Below are 19,961 nucleotides of genomic sequence, written 5' to 3'. Positions count from 1 at the left end.
ATTATTAAAACAGTCATACCATTGAACCCAGTAATGCAGCTGATCAATATTTATTCTAAGGAAAGAGTTCAATAGAAGCAAAAAGTATCTGCTGAAATGTGTTCACTTCAGAATTATTTTTACAATAACACAATCATATAATTATAAAAAAACACTGTAATAGATGAAAATATTATCTGCTAGAAGTTGCTCACTTCAGCCTTACTTAAAGTGGTGGAAAAGGAAAAGTCTAGAGTCAGATTAATATCCAAAAAGGGTAAAAGATGTAAGTAATCAGTCCCATGAAGTACGATATCACTATTTTAAATGATAATAATAATCGCTATGCATAGATCTAAAAATGAGATCAGGAAAAAAATTTTGTGATTACAAATATATGAAATTATAGAGTGGACTTATGGGCTGTTTCCTCCCAATTTTCTTTGATTTTTAAAGAATATGTTTTAAAAATAAAAATGGGGACCCTTTGTAAATAGGTCCATAGAAACCTTACAGTGAAAGCAAATTTTCCTTTGAGAAATAAGAAAGTTCCTCAACGACTTGTCTCCTCTTCTCTTTGGGCACCAGCGTCCTTCACAATTGGCTCTGACTATGGGACTAATGGAACAGCAGTCACTGCCACATCTGGGCCATAAAAACGTCCCACATGTGACTCTGTGTTTCTCCGTGGCTCCACGAGCTCAATAGAGACAGACAGGCACAGGCACCCGGGAAAGCCATATGTGATGCGTGGAACAGTGAGCTAGGGGGAGCCCGGGTCCCCGAGTCACTGCTGGCGGCGAGTAGCACACCAACCCATTTTTGGCTTGACAGTAACCTGCGGACACTTTGAATATATTGGTTAGAGTAGCCACCTTTACTACCTCCTGACTTTCAGTGTGAGGATTTCTCATTAGTTTTAGCAAAGCATTCTCCAGGAAGTTGGAGCTCGGTCGGGCCAAAATTCCAAGGTAGAACTTTGTAGCTCCCCTGCAGATAATCCTGATGCTAGTCTCTCTCCTTCAGTGAAAACTGTTCTGTTTTCTCATCTGTCATCACTCTTCTTCCCGTTTAGATTTTTTTTTCCACCTCATCAAAAACTCGTAATTTTGGTGTCAAATTAACATGTCAACATTTGAAAATATCCTACCCAGTATCCTACGGAAGAAGGAGCATCAGTGGTTGACCACTCTGGGGCTAATGAGAGCAGGTGGGTGCTCGGCAGACATAGGTGAGTTTTCTAGCAGGAAGCTCAAGCCAAGGAAGGGGGTGTCTGAGAGTTTAAGGCCATGGGATGCATTCACATGCCAAAGTTTAGTCACTGTACCTCTTACGGTTCAAAGAGTCGATGTGATTACCATCAGTCAGTTGGTAGGTCAGATGAGAGATTGCTGTCCCTGCTCCAAAGGTCAGGAATTTCTCTAGGGATCTTGTAATTGTAGTTCAAGGCTGCTTGCCCTCAGACAGTGGGAGGGCCTTACGGAGCAGGCAAGATGATTTAAGGGCCTTCATGGGGCTCCTGGGTGGCTCAGTCCATTAAGCGACTGACTCTTGATTTCGGCTCAGGTCATGATCTCAGGGTCGGGAGATTGAGCCCTGCATCTGGCTCTGTGCCGCGCGGAGAGTCTTCTTGGGATTCTCTCTCCCTCTCCCTCCACCCCTCCCCCGACTCACACACACATTCTTTCTCTCCAAAATTAAAAAAAAAAAAAAATTAAAAAGATGCCTTAAGTGCCTTTACACAGGAGTAAAAAATAAAAAATAGAAACTCTTAAGCAGGAAAAAAAAGTTTTTTAATTTTAAAAGTCACAAATTGTACCATGATACTTTACCTGATACAAATAAAACAGAAGTTATAACTTCTCATCTATGATTAACTTTTTTTTTAAAGATTTTATTTATTTATTTATTTGAGAGAGAGAATGAGAGACAGCACAAGAGGGAAGAGGGTCAGAGGGAGAAGCAGGCCCCCCGCTGAGTAGGGAGCCCGATGCGGGACTCGATCCAGGGACTCCAGGATCATAACCTGAGCTGAAGGCAGTCGCTTAACCAACTGAGCCACCCAGGCGCCCCTATGATTAACTTTTCAATTCAATTAATCTAATCCCAGTTGATGTGTGATTAGAGCCCAAATCTTGTTTATTCTTAAACTTAACCTGCAATACTTGAGAGCTTCTTGGAAAAAAAAATTGTTATTAACCAGCACCGGAATTAAAAGCAAACTTCCATATGGCAACATATCGGCACCGTCCAGCCCTCTCCTCCCTACGAATGCCCATTCTATCACGATGCGCCCCTATGGGAGTGACCAGCAAACATTTGTTCTCGGTCTCCTTCCTAACCCCGGCTCCCCTTTATCTCCATCCTCATCTTTCATCACCTCTCAGAAGATGGCTTGTGTATGAGCCATGCAGAACTCCTCCAAGTCTCCTACCCGAAACTCCTCCAGAACTGTATGCCTTTGCCACCGAAGTGAAATCTATACCATCCTTCAAGACTCAGAGCCAACCTGGCCTCCTCTGCGGGTTCTCCCCTGGATTAGTTGTCCCTCTTCTGTGCTCCCATGCTCTGCTCACAGAGCACTCGGCACACGCATTTGTTTTTTTAAGATTTTATTTTTAAGTAATCTCTACAACCAATGTGGGGCTTGAACCCACAACCCCGAGGTCAAGAGTCGCTCACATCACAGACTGAGCCATCCAGGCGCCCCTTGGCACACACATTTTTAATGGCAGTTTTACTTGTCCTTTTTTTTTTTTTAACAAATGGTAAGCCCCTTAAGGGCAGAAACAACTTTTCATCTTTCTGTGCCTTGAGCACAGTGCTGGCATATAGATAGTTGTTTGATAAATTTGTCATATGATTGATTGAGTGAATTCTGTAGCTTAGAACTGTTATAAAAAAAATAATGCCAAGGGGTGCCTGGGTGGCTCAGTCAGTTAAGTGTCTGCCTTCAGTTCAGGTCATGATCCTGGGGTCCTGGGATCCAGCTCCATGTCAGGCTCCCTGCTCAGTGGGGAGCCTGCTTCTCCTTCTCCCTCTGTCCCTCCCCCCTGCTCGTGCTCTCTCTCTCTCTCTCAAATAAATAAATAAAACCTTTTTAAAAAATGATGCCAAGATCACTTGTTAACTTAACCCCTCACCACAAAGTTTTTTAGTTTGCTAGCCTGCTGTCCAGTGGCATGGTTACTAAGGTGTTGTAGTGACGAGGCTTTGTTCACCAGTTACAACTTAGAAACAGTTTACCGGGTCTTCCTAACAAGCTGCTCGTCTCTACACATCAGATGCTATGTTGTAGCTAAGTGCCGATAAAAGGAGCACCAAGTACACACTTACGGAATCCAGTCTTATGCCAACTGAACTCATTCATGCACTCATTCTATAAATATTTCAGTGCCTACTCTGCCCCACACTGTTCTAAGTGTTGGAAATGCAGCAATGAAAGAAAGCAAAAAAGACTAATAAGTCTTCCCTCCTCGAGTTTGCATTCTATAGAGGAGACACGAACTATCTAGATATGTATTTTGCTGAGTGTTACGAAAAATTAAGTTGGAGTATAGTGGATATAGAGTGCAGTGGAGGGAGGAGGGTTGCTGTTTCACAGGGGAGTTGGGAAGGCTTCTCTGATAAAGTGACATTATGAGCAAAACCTGAAGGGAATGGAAGGGTTCATGGCAAGTGCAAAGGCCCTGAGGAATGGATGGCATTCTCCATCATGGTGTCAAGTGTGGCTGGAGCCAAGTAGCAAAAAAATGAGGTAGAAGGTGATTGTGGCTGTGGGGGAGAGGTAACAGATTATGCAGAGCTTCTAGGCTGGAGTTCGAACTTTGGCTTTTACTCTGAGCAAAGTGGGGAATTACTGGAAGGTTTTGAGAAGCAGAATGACAGGATTTTACTTTCAGTGTTTAGGTTTTTTTTTTTTTTTTTCAAATTTTTAATTTAAATCCTAGTTAGTTAACATATATAGTAATATTGGTTTCAGGTGTAGAATTTGATTTTACTTTTGTTTTAGAGAGAACTCTGACTGCCATGTTAAGAACAGCCTAAAGAGAGCCAGACACAATGATGCAGGCAAAAAAGAACATGGTGACAAGACCCAGAATGGTATCTGCAGTGGAGATATGAAATGTTTGTATTCTGGATCTATTTTGAAGGTCAAGCCAACAAATTGGGAATTATGAGAGGAAGTGATCCATCAGCGATGACTGCAAGGTGAGAGGAACAGTAGAATAGACTGGTCATCGACTGATATGTAGGATTCCATTAACGTGTATCTTTGGGGGAAATCTAGACCGTGTCTCCTGTATTTTCTTTTTCTGTTTGATGATAAGGTCATATTTATAATGTATATGCTTCCCGAATCTGAGGATTATTTGAGATGTACCTTTTCCTCCTCCACTCTTCCCCCAGTCACCAACTCTAAAGCTTCTTTTTCAACAACATCTCAGATGTCTCATCTGCCTTTACTCTTTCCCTCCCATTCTTTCAGTTTTGGCTCTCAGGACTCGCTTGCTAGAAGGCAGCCACTTCCTAATTGGTTTCCAGCTTTCGATACTCCACTCTTCCAGTCTCTCCCATTATGAAGAAAGCACAGATGGAATCATCCCCACCACGTTAAAAAAATCTCTGACAGCCTCTGCCCGCTTAATACAGACATGCCTGTCCTCTGAGCAAGAATCCACATGATATGCTTTTCCAGCCTGGCATCACCCTGCATGGCCCAGCATGTGCCCCTTGTTTCTGTTGTATATGCTCCTGGTCTTAGTTATATCAGTTTGCGCTAACTTCTAACTGTGCATGTTGGAACGTTGCCAACCCTTTTAATATCCATTATTCCAATAGCTTCAAGCTGCAACCAGTAAGAACTAATCTTTTCCTCTCCTACATATTCACACCTCTTTGGGTCCCTGCTTAGCACTCTGTATTGGTGATTTATGTGTGTTTCTCTATCTCCTTTTGGATAGTGGCCAACTGTATGGAATGCAAGTTCATTTTATGAACCACATCGTTCCAGTTCTCCTCAAAGTACTGCTCAGAATAGATCCACCATAAATATTCGTAGTAGGTTTAAATAGCAAATTGCTACGGCAGTGAGAACAGTCCTAACATTAAGAAAAGATTTGCAGAATTTTTGACTGGTCCCCACCCACACATAAGTGCTACACACAATTATTCTGCAAATGCATTTTCTTTTATAGTATATTATTTATTATCGTAGTGTGTTTGGAACAAAACCCCCAACACAATGTAAGTATTTAAAAGGTCATATTCAGGAGTCTCAATAAATATAATCCTCTCTGGAGTAATATTTAGAAAACATTGTAAAATAAATGAGATGTTCTGTTCCTCGGAGGCCAAGTAGGTTTTCATTTTTGTACGCCAATAAAAAAATATTGATTTTTATTTTTCTTTGCTGAGAAAAAAGTCTTTAAAACACACTAGGCGAACTGGTTATGTGCTGCAGAAAGCCAGATGTCTGAGGGCACTGCAATACAGAATTAGCACCGTGTGTCTCGTAACTTAAGGATATCTTAAAGGGAAAGTGATGAACACTGTGATTTGGCAACTTGAGGATAGAGGCTTCTGTTCTGCGCCCTATTCGGAGGGCCTCTAGAGGCCGCATCACCCCTGCGCATTAACATTATTGCCATAAATGCCTTTTCTGCGAGTCCGGCGCCCCCGAGCTGCACTTCACTCCTGGGTATTAAGCTATTAGTATAAATATATTTTTCTTCACTAGATTATAAATTCCTTGAAGGTTATTTTATCTAAAGTTATTGCTGTTTATGAATGTGTTTTCTCCACCAGACTTGAAGTTCCTGGAGTGCGGGAACTGTCCCTCTATTTAGATTCTACCTGCTCTCACCATAGAACTTTGCACCTAGCATTCACTCAACCGCTGTTAAATTCACCTTGTCCCTTGACTACCATTCTGTTTAACTTCCTCTTTGCTAAAGGACACTACAACCTATACCTAATTGAGAAGCTTGTATTACTTGTAATAAAGGTTCAGAGGCTGTAACAGAAAGGTAGAATAGTAATAGTTAAAACAGTCCAGGTGGAAGCTTCCCAAGACTTACCTACTCCTCCTGTCTACCGGACTCTGGGCTACTGGCTACTGTGTGTGGTTGTGCAGGATGTGCACTGCACACTCTGGGGGCCGATTCACACTGCCATCCCTGGGAATGGTGCCTGCTGGGCTAGTGCACCAAACACTGCATGGCTGTATTCAGCAGCCCTGTGGCTGCTCCATGGTGGTAGAGATCAATGTTCCTTTTTCGTATTGCTCCACTGTTCCTGGGAGTTCCAAGATCCATCATGTTCCCAGATCCACCACCACAGCCACATTCCAGTAACAGCGTGCTTACTGGAAGATGCACCTGTCACTGCTTCTACTCACATTCCATGCTAGAGCTCAGTCATACAGCCATGCTTAGCTGCAAGGGAGCCTGGAAACTACCTTTACGCTCAGTGCCAAGTTGTAACTCAAGGGTTCAATTACTATAAATGTGGAGAGCAGATCTGGGGGGACAACTAGAAGTCTCTATTACAAACCAAAATGCTACCTTTCATTTTGTCCCTCGCATTTCTATTTCTGTAATCTTTGTTATGGCTATTGCTTCTCCTTTATTCCTGAGAACCAGGAATAGTTTCTGTGTTGCCTAAATTTCTGCAATACTATCTGTGACTAATGACAGTTTTGTTTCTTTCTTCCTCGCCCTTATACTCTCCTCACCTCCCCCTTATTCTGTTAATCAGGACTTCTAGAACAAGGCTGAACCGAAAATGGAATAATAAACACACTTGTTATAAGAAGGGAAAAGAATTCACTAGATCATCCTTTAGGTATGATGTCTGGTGTAGGCTCTTTGTAGATACTAGTTACTGGATTAAGGAAATCCCTTTTATTCTCAGTTGGAAGGACAGGGCATCTACAAGCAAGAATTTTTGAGAGAATACCTTTGAGACCTCCAGCACTGCCTTCCTATCCCCCCTGAGGCTTCTTCAGATGCTTGGAGATTCACTATACCCCTGCTTGGACCCCTCTATTTAGCAAACTCTGCTTTCCATCACTACAGTGTAACAATATTCTATCTTCCCCAGCCATAATAATGCTCATGTTGTTTCATTCATTCATATAGTCTCTGTTTTATTTTACAAAAAAATTTTAGAAGATATATAAGCAGCAAACACTAAACTGACAAAGTAGAAATAGATGGCAATGAACTTCATGGAAAATACAGCAAGTGTAAAAAATCCTCATGAAAGCAGAGTTAACATGTAAATTTATGCAACTCATATCCTACAGTATTTCTAAATTTGACCTGCAAATTTGTTCTGATATTCTTCATAAGTTTTGCACTGAGTATAAAAAACAATCATATCAATTCCTCACAGGAACTAAAGATTTCCTAACACTAGAATTTGAAAAAAAAAAAATTTAATACTCTTCGCATATGTAGAGGATATTATGCACAAACACTGAAAGAAATGCAGGAGCGGACTGCCCGCGACTATGGTAGTTTCCCTCAAGGTGAACAGAGGGCATTATTCCAAAGCAAAACTCACTAAACAGAATTTTTCGAGTGTCCAAACATTTTGCCCTAAGTAACCTGTGACTACTGCTCTTTCTTGATCCTTGAGGGGTGGGGCATTCACATTTGTTTGGAGTTAGGATCTTCTATCAAGTCATTCGGTAATTCTCCCAGCTAGAATTTTTTTTTTTTTAATATGAGTTGTGCAGTGGACTTTTTAGTTATAATTAATTTTGGGCAAAAGCTTATTCCTGTGACTGATGGAAGATGAACAGACATGCTTTGTCCCTCTCCCCAACGAGAGGTGACTTTATTCCCCCTCCATGTGAGTCTCGGCTGGCTCTGGGTCTGCCTGAACAACAGAATGTGTTGTAAGTGGTGCTGGGCTGGATTGGGGTCTCACTTTATGGGGACAGCCTCCCTCCCCTTCCTTCCCCTGAGGACACAGGCTCTCAGAAACCCCCTACCCCGGAGAAGCCACGCCATACAGAAAGTCGGTGCAGAGGAAAGCTAAGAGAGAGCCATAGCTCAGCTCCCAGGAGGCAGTCAGCGTCAAATCTCAGTCACATGTGGGAGTCCTTGGGGATGTTCTAGCCCAGTTGAGTCCCCAGCTGACTGTAGCTTTAACCGGCATCACCTGGAGCAAAAAAAAAAAGCTGCCCAACTGAGACTTGGCAACCAAGAGGATGTGAAAGAGTCACAGGAGTGTTGTATGAGCCATTACATTTTGGTGTGCTTTCTTAACTCAGTCATATGTATCATGAAAATACTTGTCACTCACATTTCACTTCACGCACACAGCCCTGCATCCACCAAGGCCTCTCTGAAGAATCCGTTCTGGTAAAGTTTCCTAATTTAACAAATCACTGGGAAACATAACAGGCAGCTTCCCATTCTCGCCTCTCTTAAATTCCTGCTGCATCTGACTAAAAGAGGTTTCCTTAAAAGTATATGCGGATAGAGGAGCAAGATGGTGGAGGAGTAGGAGACTTGGATTTCGTCTGGTCCCAGGAATTCAGCTGGATGGGGATCAAACCATTCTGAACACCTACGAACTCAACAGGAGATCGAAGAAAAGAAGAGCAAGAACTCTCTCATCAGAAAAGCGACCACTTTCTGGAAGGTAGGACGTGCGGAGAAGTGAATCCGAGGCGATATTCGGGAGGATAGACGGTGGGGGAGGGGCCTCCGTCGGCCGCTTCTGGCAAGTGATAGAGCCGCGGAGCACAAAATCGGAACTTTTAAAAGTCTGCTCCGCCGAGGGACGTGGCTAAGCGGGGGGTGGAACCCTCCGGGACAGTGTGGTCTCAGGACCCTCGGGGTCACAGAAAGACCGGGGGTGCCTGAGTGCGGCAGAGCTCCCAGGTATGGAGCAGGGAAGCCGGCTGCAGAGGCGGAGCCCAGGCGCAGGCTCTCAGCTCGGGGTGGCCATAAACTGGGATCCACGGCCCAGTCGGGCCCCTGATCCTCCAGCAGGGACCCAACAAGCGGCAGATCTGGGGAGACTCACCTTCTTCCCCCAAGAGGAGCGGCACGGGAGTGCACTGTGGGGATCTGCTGGGTTTGGAGACTCCACCCGGGGTCGGGTGCCAGAGATAGAAACGCTCAGTCACAGGCCGGGTGAGCACGGAGTGCGGCCAGAGACCGGGGAGACGGGAGTGACGGACGGCTTTTCTCTGGGGGCTCACTGAGGAGCGGGCCCCGAGTTCTCGGCTCCTCCAGGGCGGAGATTGGGAGGCCGCCATTTTCACTCTCGGCCTCCACAGCTGGGCGGAAAGCTTGCAGGGAACAAAAGCTCCCGAGAGCAAACCCGAGCAGATAACTTAGCCCCGACTGGCAAGGGCAGGGCAATTCCGCCTCCTGCAAAGACATTTGGGAACCACGGCAACAGGCCCCTCCCCAGAAGATCAGCGAGAGCAGCCAGCCAAGACCAAGTTTACCGATCAATGAGAACGGCAGAACTCCAGTGCTAGGGGAATACTGCACATAGAATTCATGGCTTTTTTTTTTATTTAAAGATTTTATTTATTTATTTGAGAGAGAGCACATGAGAGGGGGGAGGGTCAGAGGGAGAAGCAGACTCCCTGCCGAGCAGGGAGCCCGACGCGGGACTCCATCCAGGGACTCCAGGATCATGACCTGAGCCGAAGGCAGTCACTTAACCAACTGAGCCACCCAGGCACCAGAATTCATGGCTTTTTTACCATGATTCTTTAGTCTTTCAAAGTTAATTTTTTTTTTTGAATTTTTCTTTTTCCCTTTTTCTTTTTTTTTTTTTTTTAAGATTTTATATATTTATTTGAGAGAGAGAGAGAGCACATGAGAGGGGGGAGGGCCAGAGGGAGAAGCAGACTCCCTGCCGAGCAGGGAGCCCGATGCGGGACTCCATCCCGGGACTCGAGGATCATGACCTGAGCCAAAGGCAGTCACTTAACCAACTGAGCCACCCAGGCGCCCTCTTTTTCCCTTTTTCAACCAACAGCTTATCAATCCCTTTTTAAAAAAATCTTTATTATTTTTCATTTTTAGAGTCATATTCTATCCCTTCATAGTAGTTAACCATATTTTGGTATATATATATATATATTGTTCTCTTCAAAATTTTGGGATACAGTTTCTTCTAACAGATCAAAATATACCCTAAATCTCTAGTGTATGGCTTTGTTCTAGCCTCCTGCCTGATCACATTCTCTCCCCCCCTTTTTCTTTAAATCCACTTCTTTCTTTTTTAACCAACTTCTTATCAATTCCTTTTATAAAATCTTTTATAATTTTCATCTTTACAGTTATATTCCATCCGTTCATCATAGTAACCCTTATTTTTGTACATATATAAGTTTTCTTTCTTTAAAATTTTGGGAGGCACTTCTTTTTTTTTTTTAAGATTTTATTTATTCATTTGAGACACAGGGATACAGAGAGAGAGAGAGAGAGCATGAGCAGGGAGAGAGGCAGAGGGAGAGGAAGAAGTAGGCTCCCCGCTGAGCCAGGAGCCTGATGTGGGGCTCAATCCCAGGACCCTGGGATCATGACCTGAGCCGAAGGCAGACGCTTAACCATCTGAGCCACCCAGGCACCCAGGCACTTTCTTCTAACAGTCCAAAATCCGCCCAAAATCTAGTGTGTGGCACTGATCTATGCACCAGCCTGATCATATTTGATCATATTCTGTTTTGTTTTGTTTTTGTTTGTTTGTTTTTATCTTTTTTTTTTCTTTTTTCTTTCTTTCCCTTTCTATCCCCTCGTTTTAGGTCTTTTCTGATTTGTTTAGTGTATATTTTCTGGGGACCCTGTTACCCTGTTAGCATTTTGTTCTCTCATTCATCTACTCTCCTCTGGACAAAATGACAAGATGGAAAAAATCACCTCAACAAAAAGAACAAGAGGCAGTACCAACTGCCAGGAACCTACTCAATACAGACATTAGTAAGATGTCAGAACTAGAGTTCAGAATGATGATTTTAAAGATACTAGCTGGGCTTGAAAAAAGCATGGAAGTTATTAGAGAAACCCTTTCTGGAGAAATAAAAGCACTAAAATCTAACCAAGTTGAAATCAAAAAGGCTATTAATGAGGTGCAATCAAAAATGGAGGCTCTAACTGCTAGGATAAATGAGGCAGAAGAGAGAATCAGTAATATAGAAGACCAAATGATGGAAAACAAAGAAGCTGAGAAAAAGACAGATAAACAACTACTGGATCACGAGGGTAGAATTCAAGAGATAAGTGATACCATAAGACGAAACATTAGAATAACTGGGATCCCAGAAGAAGAAGAAAGAGAGAGAGGGGCAGAAGGTATATTGGAGCAAATTATAGCAGAGAACTTCCCTAATTTGGGGAAGGAAACAGGCATCAAAATCCAGGAGACACAGAGAACCCCTCTCAAAATCAATAAAAATAGGTCAACTCCCCGACATCTAATAGTAAAACTTATGAGTCTGAGGGACAGAGAAAATCCTGAAAGCAGCTCGGGAGAAGAGATATGTAACCTACAATGGTAGAAACATTAGACTGACAAAAGACCTATCCACAGAGACCTGGCAGGCCAGAAAGAATTGGCATGATATATTCAGAGCACAAAATGAGAAAAATATGCAGCCAAGAATACTATATCCAGCTAAGCTGTCATTGAAAATGGAGAGATAAAAAGCTTCCAGGACAAACAAAAACTAAAGGAATTTGCAAACACAAAACCAGCCCTACAAGAAATCTTGAAAGGGGTCCTCTAAGCAAAGAGAGAACCTAAAAGTAACACAGACCAGAAAGGAACACAGACAATATACAGTAACAGTCACCTTACAGGCAAGACAATGGCACTAAATTCATATCTTTCAATAGTTACCCTGAATGTAAATGGGCTAAATGCCCCAATCAAAAGACACAGGCTATTAGATTGGATTAAAAAACAAGACCCATTGATATGCTGTCTGCAAGAGACTCATTTTAGACCCAAAGACATCCCCAGATTGAAAGTGAGGGGGTGGAAAACAATTTACCATGCAAATGGACATCAAAAGAAAGCTGGGGTGGCAATCCTTATATCAGACAAATTAGATTTTAAACGAAAGACTGTAATAAGAGATGAGGAAGGACACTATATCTTACTTAAAGGGTCTATCCAACAAGAAGATCTAACAATTGTAAATATCTATGCCCCTAACATGGGAGCAGCCAATTATATAAGGCAATTAATAACGAAAGCAAAGAAACACATTGACAACAATACAATAATAGTGGGGGACTTTAACACCCCCCTCACTGAAATGGACAGATCATCTAAGAAAAAGATCAACAAGGAAATAAAGACTTTAAATGACACACTGGACCAAATGGACCTCACAGATATATTCAGAACATTACATCCCAAAGCAACAGAATACACATTCTTCTCTAGTACCCATGGAACATTCTCCAGAATAGATCACATCCTAGGTCACAAATCATGTCTCAACCCGTACCAAAAGATTGGGATCATTCCCTGCCTATTTTCAGACCACAATGCTTTGAAACTAGAACTCAATCACAAGAGGAAAATCGGAAAGAACTCAAATACATGGAGGCTAAAGAGCATCCTACTAAAGAATAAATGGGACAACTAGGAAATTAAGGAAGAATTTAAAAAATTCATGGAAACCAATGAAAATGAAAACACAACTGTTCAAAATCTTTGGGATGCAGCAAAGGCAGTCCTAAGAGGAAAGTATATAGCAATACAAGCCTTTCTCAAGAACCAAGAAAGGTCTCAAATACACAACCTAACCCTACACCTAAAGGAGCTGGAGAAAGAACAGCAAATAAAGCCTAAACCCAGCAGGAGAAGAGAAATCATAAAGATCAGAGCAGAAATCAATGAAATAGAAACCAAGAGAACTGTAGAACAGATCAGCGAAACTAGGAGCTGGTTCTTTGAAAGAATTAACAAGATTGATAAACCCCTGGCCAGATTTATCAAAAAGAAAAGAGAAATGACCCAAATAAATAAAATCATGAATGAAAGAGAAGAGAGCACAACCAACACTAAAGAAATACAAACAATTATTAAGAACATATTATGAGCAGCTATATGCCAGCAAATTAGATAATCTGGAAGAAATGGATGCATTCCTAGAGATGTATCAACTAACAAAACAGAACCAGGAAGAAATAGAAAACCTGAAAAGACCTATAACCACTAAGGAAATTGAAGCAGTCATCAAAAATCTCCCAACAAACAGAAGCCCAGGGCCAGATGGCTTCCCAGGGGAATTCTACCAAACATTTAAAGAAGAATTAGGGACGCCTGGGTGGCTCAGTTGATTAAGTGTCTGCCTTCGGCTCAGGTCATGATCCCAGGGTCCTGGAGTTGAGTCCCACATCAGGCTCCCTGCTCCATGGGGAGCCTGGTTCTTCCTCTGCCTCTGCCTCTCTCTCTGTCTCTCATGAATAAATAAAGTCTTTAAAAAAATAAAATAAAATAAAGAAGAATTAACACCTATTCTTCTGAAACTGTTCCAAAAAATAGAAATGGAAGGAAAACTTACAAACTCGTTTTATGAGGCCACCATTACACCTTGATCCCAAAACCAGACAAAGACCCCATCAAAAAGGAGAATTACAGACCAATATTCCCGATGAACATGGATGCAAAAATTCTCACCAAAATACTAGCCAATAGGATCCAACAGTACCTTAAAAGGATTATTCCCCACGACCAACTGGGATTTATCGCTGAGCTGCAAGTTTGGTTCAACATCCACAAATCAATCAATGTGATACAATACATTAAGAAAAGAAAGAATAAGAACCATAGGATCCTCTCAATAGATGCAGAAAAAGCATTTGACAAAGTACAGCATCCTTTCTTGATCAAAACTCTTCAGAGTATAGGGATAGAGGGTACATACCTCAATATCGTAAAAGCCATCTATGAAAAACCCACAGCAAATATCATTCTCAATGGGGAAAAACTGAGAGTTTCCCCCCTAAGGTCAGGAACACGGCAGGGATGTCCACTATCACCACTGCTATTCAACATAGAAGTCCTAGCCACAGCAATCACACAACAAAAAGAAATAAAAGGCATCCAAATCGGCAAAGAAGAAGTCAAACTCTCACTCTTTGCAGATGATATGATACTTTATGTGGAAAACCCAAAAGACTCCACCCCAAAACTCCTAGAACTCATACAGAAATTCAGTAAAGCGGCAGATTATAAAATCAATGCACAGAAATCAGTGGCATTCCTATACACCAACAAGAAGACTGAAGAAAGAGAAATTAAGGAGTCGATCCCGTTTACAATGGCACCCAAAACTGTAAGATACCTAGGAATAAATCTAACCAAAGAGGCAAAGAATCTGTACTCAGAAAATTATAAAATACTCATGAAAGAAATTGAGGAAGACACAAAGAAATGGAAAAACCTTCCATGCTCATGGATTGGAAGAACAAATAATGTGAAGATGTCAGTGCTACCTAGAGCAATCTACACATTCAATGCAATCTCTATCAAAATACCATCCACTTTTTTCAAAGAAATGGAACAAATAATCCTAAAATTTGTATGGAACCAGAAAAGACCCGAATAGCCAGAGGAATGTTGAAAAGAAAAGCAAAGCTGGCGGCATCACAATTCCGGACTTCCAGCTCTATTACAAAGCTGTAATCATCCAGAGAGTATGGTACTGGCACAAAAACAGACACATAGATCAATAGAACAGAATAGAGAGCCCAGAAATGGACCCTCAACTCTATGGCCAACTAATCTTTGACAAAGCAGGAAAGAATGTCCAATGGAAAAAAGACAGTCTCTTCAATAAATGGTGTTGGGAAAATGGGACAGCCACATGCAGAAGAATGAAACTGGACCATTTCCTTACACCACACACAAAAATAGACTCAAAATGGTTGAAAGACCTCAATGTGAGACAGGAGTCCATCAAAATCCTAAAGGAGGACACAGGCAGCAACCTCTCGACCTCAGCCACAGCAATATCTTCCTAGAAACATCGGCAAAGGCAAGGGAAACAAGGGCAGAAATGAACTATTGGGACTTCATCAAGATAAAAAGCTTTTGCACAGCAAAAGAAACAGTCAACAAAACCAAAAGACAACCGACAGAATGGGAGAAGATATTTGCAAATGACATATCAGATAAAGGGCTAGTATCCAAAATCTATGAAGAACTTACCAAACTCAACACCCAAAGAACAAATAATCCAATCAAGAAATGGGCAGAAGACATGAACAGATAATTTTCCAAAGAAGACATCCAAATGGCCAACAGACACATGAAAAGTGCTCAACATCACTCGGCATCAGGGAAATCCAAATCAAAACCTCAATGAGATATCACCTCACACCAGTCAGAATGGCTAAAATTAACAAGTCAGGAAACGACAGATGTTGGCGGGGATGCGGAGAAAGGGGCACCCTCCTACACTGTTGGTGGGAATGCAATGGTGCAGCCACTCTGGAAAACAGTATGGAGGTTCCTCAAAAAGTTGAAAATAGAGCTACCCTACGACCCAGCAATTGCACTACTGGGTATTTACCCCAAAGATACAAATGTAGGGATCTGAAGGGGTTTGTGCACCCCGATGTTTATAGCAGCAATGTCCACAATAGCCAAACTACGGAAAGAGCCAAGATGTCCATCGACAGATGAATGGATAAAGAGGTGGTATATATATACAATGGAATATTATACAGCCATCAAAAGGAATGAAATCTTGCCATTTGCAACGATGTGGATGGAACTGGAGGGTATTATGTTAAGCAAAATGAGTCAATCAGAGAAAGACATGTATCATATGACCTCACTGATATGAGGAATTCTTAATCTCAGGAAACAAACTGAGGGTTGCTGGAGTGGTGGGGGGTGGGAGGGATGGGGTGGCTGGGTGATAGACATTGGGCCGGGTATGTGCTATGGTGAGCGCTGTGAATTGTGTAAGACTGTTGAATCACAGACCTGTACCTCTGAAACAAATAATACATTATATGTTAAAAAAAAAAAGAAGAAGAAGAAGAAGATAGCAGGAGGGGAAGAAAGAAGGGGGGTAAATCGGAGGGGGAGATGAACCATGAGAGTCTATGGACTCTGAAAAACAAACTGAGGGTTCTAGAGGGGAGGTGGGTATTAAAGAGGGCATGTTCTGCATGGAGCAGTGGGTGTTATACATAAACAATGAATCATGGAACACTACATCAAAAACTAATGATGCATGGTGATTAACATAACATAATAATAATAAAGAATATGGGGATAATACTTTCCCATGGTTCAAAGACGAGAAAGTTTAAAATTGTCACCAGTAGGTGACAGTTCTATTGTCTTCTATTTGTTCCCACACCTGGCCACTTCCACTGCGACCTCTGCCCCCAAGGGGTAAAAACTATCCTTATTTTCCATTTCCATATAGACACACAAATATATGTTTCTCTTCTTCCCGCTTTTTTTTTGAACTTTTTTAAAATTTAAATTCAATTAGTTAACATATAGCATATTATTAGTTTCAGAGGTATAGTTCAGTGACTCCTCAGTTGTATGTAACACCCAGTGCTCATTCCACCACATGCCCCCCTTAATGCCCATCACCCACCTTTTAAACATGCATCTTTTTTTTTTAAACATGCATCTTATATACACTATTCCACTCCTTCTTGTTTTTTTCCCATTAACAATTTACCTTGGAGATTTTTATATGTAGAGAAGTCAATTTTAAAATCATATTCCTTAAAAAAAAAGCTTCAACCATACTGCTGGCTCTAGATTAAAATGCTGTTTGTTCCACTAAAGGATTTCTACATAGCCTGCAGAAAGGTAGGAAATTCTACATTAGCAGTTCTCCTTCCCTCTAGATTCATAAATGGCCAAACATACCATTTCTAATTGAGGCCTGCCCCTACAAGAAGAAAAAAGTAATCAACAAGTAGGTCATAAATGGATTTTTCCTATTTTGCCTTGTAATGTAAGTGCTTGGCAATTATTTTTGATTGTAATGTAAGTGCCTGATGTTCACCTTTTGATGGCAGAGGGCTCCATTTCAAAGATCCATCTCGAATAAACATATGGCCAGCCACAGCACTAGCCAAGGAACCGGGCTGCCCAACCATGGAGATCCCTTGTTAGAAAGCCCTGGGTAGCCTAGATAACTGACCACTTGAGTAACCCTGCTTCTCCCTTCCTGCCCTTTAAATCCCACACTTAAGTGTTTTCAATTCACCAATAAAGAGTGAGTCCTCAAAACCCTAGGCCCCCCACCCTTGGACCCAATGAAGGCAGAACCCCATGGTCTCTCTCTCCCTGACCTCAGTGTGTGGCCCTTGGATGTGCTGTATACCCTCCAGGACCTGTGAGTAATGAACCCTGTTTTTCAAAGTTCCCTGATGGTTGTTGCTGAGGTGAGATCTGCATCCTGACAAGAACCACAAGGCCTGGGGCACCTGGGTGGCTCAGATGGTTAAGGTCATGATCTCCAGGTCCTGGGATGGAGCCCCACATCGGGCTCCCAGCTCAGTGGGGAGCCTGCTTCTCCCTCTCCCTCTGCTTGTACATACTCTCTCTCTCTCAAATGAATAAATAAAATCTTTAAAAACAACAACAACAAAACCACCACAAGGCCTGGGTCAGCCACAATATGGGCTCTGGTAAGGGAAATGTATACGGGGGAGCAGGGAGGCACCACGAGCATTCAGGGCCCAGGTGCGTGTCCCAGGCATTTCCAGCCAAATCCATCAGGATGAATAGGCTGAGACACAAAACACACCCCCACCAAATATTTCAATTTTAGAATGAAAGTAGATTCATGCTTGTATTTGAAGAGACACAGAGACAAAAGCAGAGCGAAGAACGAGAACTTACGTGTGCAACTCCCCTAGGTGTGTGACAAGTGCAAGACTCTTCCCTTGTCCCCTAATAGTATTGTATATTCAAGCAACCTTGAAATGAAAAGTACCCCTGACATGCCACAAGCAGAATTCCACTCTGGTGAGAGAAAGACAGGTCTTACCCAGTGAATGCTGTTAGAATAATGTGAAATTTCAGGCAGGTAAGAAGAAGATTAGATTCCTACCCTGCACCACAACACTCAACATTTCAAATGAATAACGAAGTTAACACAAGCCATGAAAGAATAAGAAAGGAAAATGTACTCAAGTGTTTGAGGGGTCTAGGTCTTTCTGAGCAAAATATAAAATCGGGGGAAAGTCTGGCAGGTTTTGTGCATAAAAATTTAAATCTCCTGTAAGCCAAAAGCCATCATAAACAAAGTTAAAACAGAAACACTCAAAGGAAAGAAACGTGTATGCTAAAGAATGCACATCAATGATGCACATATCCCTGGCCCATCAGGAAAGATGACTAACGATTCAACAGAACGGGGGCAAACAATATGGAAGTGCAATTCACAGGAAAAATACAAATAACAACTAAACATATGAAAATATGCACAATTTTAATACTCGGGTGCACATAAATGGGCAAAAATTAAGATTCATACTATTTCATGGAAGAATATGAGGTTACAGGTGCTCTTATACCTTGCTTTTGGGACTCAATTGATTAACAGCTTTTTGGGAACACAATTTAGCAGCATCTACCAGAATTTAAAATGTGTGTTCCCCTTAACCTAACAATTTTACACCCGGGAGTCTCTTACAGCTATGTAATGTGCACGAAGGTACAATGTTCTTGGGCCTGTTGCTTAACCTCTCTGAGACTAAACCTTTATTGGTAAAGTGTTTATTATAATGGTGTGTACCCCATTTGGTTATTTTTAAATGAGGTAAATTAGCCCACGGCCTGGTACAAAATAAATTTCAACAAATGTTATATACTGATACTATTACCATCATTACCACTTAATTATCATAGTTATGTTTGTCTACTTATAAATTATAAACAAGATGTACATCAATGGAGAAATACATGATGAAAAAGCATGCACATATATGTACATACAACTCTCTAAAAGCTGCAAGCAAAATTATATAAAATATGTACAGATTATTTGCTTTTATTTAAATCTGTGTGTGTGCGTGTGTGTGTGTGTGTGTGTGTGTATAAAGGGGAAGAGTGAATGTGTTTTATAAAGGTCTAAAAAGACACCAAGCTGTTATTAATGCCTGAAGTATTGGAACAAAGGGAAAAAGTGAAGATAAACTTATACTTTACCCTGCATCGTTCTGTAGTGATTGAATTTTGACATTTCTGAACAGCCAATATAAACTGGCATGGTCTCTCCAAGACCAGTGAACTCGACTCATCTAAAACCATAACAACTGGACCACAGGACTTCAACTGTAACCAATTTGATAATTTAATTTCTCGGATTAGAAATGACAGAAGATAACCTATAATCTAGATTTTGCACACCATTTAGGATGGTGAAGACTTACATCTAATTTTTCTAAATGGGTTCTTAAGATGAGCTTAAGTTTTTTTGGAAAATCATCTTATTGCTAACAATGGCAGATTAATGAGGCATTTCAGAATAAAATTATTTCATCATATTCTGATTAAGGAATTCTTCATTTGAGAAACCTATAAAACTTTTATATTCTTAAGTTAATACCATACATACAAATTATTAATAATATGCTGACATAATGGAATTCTCTAAAAGGATCTCCTGTTGTAAAGATAGTGGTCCCATGCCCTCACCCCGGGGACTCCTGTCAGTGGATCAAAGTCTCCCTCCTCTTTCCTGGGAGGCACTGTCAGGGGGATCTCACCAGAGCTTCTGCCTTATTTTAAAGACTCGCTATCAAAAGACATGCCCATCAGGATACCACATATACCCTAAAAGAGATCAATTTATAGGTAGCTCCTTTCCACCATTCTATTAAATGAAACTATGCCCTTCTGTTTCCAACTCAAGAAAATTTGTTAAATGTAAGTCATCTTTTGAATCGGTAAAAAAAGAAAAATATATAGGAAAAGAAAAAAATTTTTAAGATTTT

The sequence above is a fragment of the Mirounga leonina genome, unplaced genomic scaffold (genome assembly GCF_011800145.1).
Source record: "Mirounga leonina isolate KUSES-001 unplaced genomic scaffold, KU_Mleo_1.0 Mir_175, whole genome shotgun sequence".
Lineage (NCBI taxonomy): Eukaryota > Metazoa > Chordata > Mammalia > Carnivora > Phocidae > Mirounga > Mirounga leonina.
This window is presented reverse-complemented; position numbering follows the sequence as displayed.